We start from the raw sequence: 6,148 nt of genomic DNA, 5'->3' as shown, positions 1-6,148 counted from the left end.
ACAGATACATCAGAGTTTAAACATAGTTATTACAAACCAGTTCGAATAAAAGTAGCGGAAGTCATTTGTTCAAACCACACACACACTCACGCGGAGTTTAAATATAGTACCAGCGAATGATCATCTCAAACAAAAGCATCAGATGAGACGTAAGGAATGACCATGCCCATGGTCCTAAGCATCACCCATCGCAGGATAAAGGCAGTTGATACAGTAGCCGTAATACATCTGCCCATCTGCAACAAGTGGGAATAAAACCCTGAGTACGAGAAGGTACTCAGCTAGACTTACCCGACATAACCAAAAATAAATGACACCAAGGATTATGAAGGGCTTTATAGTAGGGTAGCTGACTCATTTGCAAAAAGAAGCATTTTTAGCATTTCAAGAACCTTTCTAAAAACATTATTGCCAAGTTAATTATTATTAACCTGTCGACTAGATTTGCACCTATACTAGAGTAAACATGTGATTAAGCAGATAATGATAACCAATGATCATTAAACAACTTCCATACTATCATATTCATTATAACTGTCCAAGTGTTCCATAAACATTTACTACGATGAAGTAACTCAAGTCAAGTGCTCACTATCCAGGAGCGATGGCGATTCGAATCGATTCCAAATCAGCTGGTGATTTATTCCTTACACAAACCTTACTCACCCGCTAAAGTGAGATATTGATTACCGAGTCAACTTTCCAGGAATCTCGAGTTTGCCAGGAACCACATGTACCCGGGGGCCGACCGACTGCACTTTGGTCTTATCATCCCGCCCCCGTGTCCTACCACACCTGCTCTGGCACAGTGCGTTGCGGGCAATCTACTCGGCCCAAAAAATCTCCCAGCTTCGCGATCGGAAGATACTTTATCCGACCAGCTAAATGTAAGGCATGCGTTCAACATGACTCGAGGCCCAACAACGGTCGGTCCTTAATCGACATAGACGGAAAACACTACAGTCCAAAACTCTACAAGTCTCCGTTCGATCTCAACTTCATTTAACACTTAGTTATACCATGACTTCATAGTCATCCAAGCAGATCCAGGTAACCACCTATAGCTCGCAGGTGACAAGAAATCACCTGACTTCTACCGGTCTAAGCCAGCTAAGCATTGACTTGACTGCGGATACCAGGGTAACAAGGATATAGTATAACAAAGGTAGACAAGGTATAATGCAGCAACGGTTGCAAACAACTCCTGAACGTAATGCATCAATTAAAGTAAAGCATTTAATTAAATAATCGCAAACCGGGAGAAAAATGCTCCGGGGCTTGCCTCTCTCGAAAGAGCTCGGACGGTGATCGGGGCACTCCGGAAGTTCTTCAACATCCTCCTCGTCGGCTTCTGGCACTTCCTGCTGCTGCACCTCAAGCTGCTCCTCGGGCTCCTCGGGTATGACGACTGGGTTCTCGGTTTGCGATCCTGTATGATGCAATGCGCGTAAGTGATTATGCAAACGGTGCATCTAAGGAGATGAATGCAATGGATATGTTTAAATGCAAGGTAGTCAACATCATCCAAGAAACTATACTACAAGCACATGTCATCTACTGCATTCTCTTCTACTACTAATATGTTAAGTCAACCTATCTTATGAAATGCTTCAAAGATACACCAAAGCTTTACTAATTTCTTAATCACACTTAAAGCAACACTTGCTTAAACCCTAATTAATAATAGGTTTGAATAGCAACATATATTTCTGATGCTCCTAAAACTCTGAGAAAATTACAGTAGCATAATACTATCCTAAACAAACTACCATAAAAATTTCATGGCATTTGGATAAGTAAACTATCCTACACAAAAATGACAAGCTATAGCATAAAAATGAGCATGAAATTACTTTGTACTATGAAAAGTGTCAAACAACAGAACTAATATTTTTCCTAGGTTCTTCATAGCATATAATGACTGTCCAAAAATTATCACATGCATGTTTTATACAAAGTTTGCTCTCTAGCAAAAATAACAAAAATCAGCCATTAAAGGTACTTGAACTACACCTCAAATTTTTCCCACAGCACATGCATGAAACATATTTTTCCTAGGAAGTACATGACATAAAAAGATTAACAAACTTGGAATCATATTTTTCTGGATCCTATAGATTTTTCTACACATTTTTCAAGTTATCAGCAATATACATGATTAAATAAAATCCTACGGAAAAGTATCCCAAAAATGACATGCAATAATTTTCCCAAGTAGATCTGATGATAAGGAACCTAGCAAAATTTGTTTCAACAAATTTGGATCAAATTTGGGCACCCAAACATTTTTCAAACCATTTCAGATTTCAAATAATAAAGAATAAATGAAAACAAATCACTTAAACAATGCTGGGCCGGCCCGCGGGAAACAGCTGGCCCATGGCCACAACCGGCCTGCGTGGCCCGAGCGAAAAGGGGAGCGCGGCGGCCTGGCAGGGCTTCGGCCCACGGCCGCTTGGCCTGGCCGGCCCGGCTGGCTGGCTAAGGCAGAGTGCCTCGCCGGTGTGCGCGCTGGCGCGGCGGCGCGGCTCGGCCAGCGGCCGGCGGCCATCTCTGGCCATGGCAGTGCGAGCTGGCGAGCGCACGGGATGTGCGAGGTGAAGGCGAGCGCGGTAGGGTAGCTAGGCGAGGCTGGAGTTGCTGGCGCGAGGAATCGGAGAATGGCGCAGTGGTGCGGGAGCTCGACGCCGGCGGAGCTGCGGGCGCGGCGAGGGCGGAGCTTGGGGCTCTCGGCTCGGGAGAAGAGGGAAGGCAGCGTGGGTGGGAGTGAGCGAGCGCACGGGCACCGGCAGTTGAAGGCGGGCGCGTGGGTGTGGGGTCAGGCCGCGGCTGCCGCGCGGCGGGCAACGCCGGCACATGGTCGCCACACGGCGGAAGTTCTCTGCCGCGGTCGTGGCGTGGCGCGGTGACTCACACGGCGCGCGGGAGAAGGAGCCAGCGCGCGGGGCTGGGCTGGGCCGAGGTGCGATGGGCTGGCGCGGGAGGCGCGCTGCTGCGGGCGGCTTTGCTGGCGCGCTGGGCCGGCTTCAGCAGACGGGCCAGAAGCGAGGCGGCGGCCCGCGAAGAAAAAAATCCTTTTCCAAATAAAATTTTTCAAGGAATTTTTAAATGCCATTTTTCAAATATTATTTTGAGCAAGAAAATGACCTCTTTTGAAATGTACCAAAAATAAAAGTTGTTTAGAATTTAATTCTCTACAACTTTGCTTTTATGACCAAAGCCAAATTCTTTCTAGATTTTGAATTGTAAATTCAAAGTCCAAATCTAACTCAAAACCCTAATTTTTGGGAATTTATTTTGAAGCCAAATTTTGAATTAATTTGAATACAGACCTTGCTCCAAAAATTGAACTAAACATCTTTAGATGATTTACCATGATATCCAAACATGTTTTACTAACCGAGCAAACAAAATCAGGGCAAAACAATTCTAACAAAGGTATGCAATATTTAGGTTTCACAACACGTTTCATATGTTTCGAAACAGTGTTTCAATTGTTATTTACATGATTAGGCATGTATGACTAATATGCTTTATGATGCATGCTATGCATGATTTGCAGTGCCTAAATGTAGGCTTAACACCAGGGTGTTACATACATCTTCTTTATCTGCAAAGCAGTTAAACAACAAAAACAAACATATTCACAAAATTCACATTTAGTAACCCATCCTATCAGTTCAATAACAAAAATGATTCAATAGCATACCTGCCAAGTTTTGCCATCTTGCAGCTGAGATGCATGAATCCTCCACTTACAACCTCTTCTTCTTGCTTTTTGAACCCTTGCAGATCCCTCTGTACCTTGTTGACTCACTGTAAAGAGCTTCAATTTCAAACTTATTTAGTACTGCAAATTGCCTAATTGCTCTCTTAAAGGTATCCCCATCCTCAAATGTGACCCCACAAGCTATGGTTGGGTTTTTCTAAGTCAGTGACATGTTCAAAAACTTCACAACTAGCTTCATCATCAACATAAAGATCATCCTTACCACTATCGTCAGAGTCATAAGCATCAACATATGGACCTGCATTATCATCATTAAGGCCAGACATGTAATGGTTTTCATCATTCACCCCCACATATTCTTCTTCATCTTCTTCCCAAGACACATCATCATCAGCTACCTCCTTTCTTTTCTTCTTTGACCTTGGAACACTTTTCATCTCTCCATCAGTATCAGTGCCACCATCACAAACATCATCACAAGGATCTGGCTCTGCATCATCATGGTCACCTGCTTGAACAGGGGGTTCAAGAGCAGGTACTGCCTCATCAGCAGAAACACTCTGACTATATGCAACTGCAACCGTGTCATACACCCCCACATACACAACCAGCTTCCTTAGATCCCAATGCATGTCAATAGCATCCATCAGCATGGAGTCAGTACTAAGAGTGGAGTAACATTTTCTCGGCTTGTTGTAAAAACATAGATTCAAGCCCTGATTAGCTCCACAAGCGACCTTAGCTGCTACATCGTTAGTAAGATCCTTCAAATTCGTAGTGTCCCTATCAACCACTAGTTGGAAATCAGCTGTAAGAGGATTAAGATTCGAAGTAGCCCGCACATCAATTCGGCAGGCGGTACTAATGTCCATCCTAAAAAATGGACAACAAGAAACCATGAAATCCCTAGATTCGGCCCAACAAATACTAAGATGAGCAAGACAAATCCAACCATAACAAGCAAACGGGGAAAAAGGAAACGAGAGAAAAGGGAAGAACAGGGCGTACCCTTCAGGAACCCATGCTAGATTGAGCCCCTTTGAAGGGGAATCTACACTTGGCCGCAAGCGCTTCACTTTTCTCAACGACACTATCCTCAGACGTCCATCAAACCACGGGCGTGAGCCGTGCCGAAGGAGGCGGCGGAAGCTAGGTCGTCGTCGAAGCTTCGTGGATGCGGTAAGAGATGCGGCGGCACCTGTGGCTGAGTGCGAAGGGGTTAGGGTTTAACAAAGGGGATGTGTGCCTTTGACCGACGCAGTCTGGTTCAACCAGGGGCATCAAGCGTCATTTTCAAAATTCTCTCTCCAAAATGACAGAAAAGAGTAAAGTAATGACTGCGGTGTCTTCTGCCAAATAAACCGTGATTCATAATGGTACTGAGCCAATAAGCGAGTTGGCGGTGTCCGACGGCAAATAACGCCATTCTTTAGTGTCCCTGAGCAAAATTCCCCTTCTAGTTTTATGAAGCATGCATGTACCTCACATTACCTTTTTTTTGTATTTTGGGCCTGGTCACCTTGTATTTCTCTTTTTTTGTCTTCCTTCTTTCTTCTTGTACATATGGCTCCCTGTACATTCTTTTTTCTTTATTAATGAAAATAAAAAAAAATAGGTAGGGGACTTCCCTGCTGACCTTTTCAAAAAACAATGTAACGGGCGCAAGTACTTAGGTACTAACGCAAAAGTACTCGTGGGTACGGGTGCAGTATGAAATTTTACTCTTTCACTTCCAAAATAAATGTGCTTCTAGCATTCAAAATAAGTTCCACAATAAATATATTTTTAGACATCAAGTACTACCTTTTGCTACTTTCACACCATTTCCAAGGCGCAATCATTACATGTTTCTATAACTTTTGATAAGAGCATTTATGTAATTTTGCTATGACATTAGTAATCGTAGAACAATAGTGTTAGCGTCCGGATGTTTGAATGGACGCCCGTGCCTGCACCCCCGTTTCGCACGCCCAGTGGGACCCACGCCACCTGACCCCAAGCGGGGAACGCTCGCGCCCCTCTGCTCCCCCACCTAGATGTATGCGCCCGCTCGACGGCGCTCCAGCGGCTGCAGCAGGTGGGTCCTATTGCAACATATGCAATACCATATCTACTTTTACAACATCCAAATGAAATATTTGCAACATGTGTCCAAAACAGCTGAAACACTTGCAGTATATGTTTAAACACCTGCAAAAATACCTGAAAAACATTTAAAAGCCATTGCAAACATATTTTTGCAACATTTGAAACATTTGAAAAACACTTGCAAACATCCAGATCTATTTTTGCAATATCCAGATAAAAACACTTGCAACATACGTATGAAACACCTGAAACACTTAAAACATACGCTTGCAACATCCAGATGAAACACTTGAATCATACGTCTAAAACACCTGAAACATATACTTGCAA

Source organism: Miscanthus floridulus, chromosome 13 (genome assembly GCF_019320115.1).
Source record: "Miscanthus floridulus cultivar M001 chromosome 13, ASM1932011v1, whole genome shotgun sequence".
Lineage (NCBI taxonomy): Eukaryota > Viridiplantae > Streptophyta > Magnoliopsida > Poales > Poaceae > Miscanthus > Miscanthus floridulus.
Note: the sequence above shows the minus strand (reverse complement) of the source record.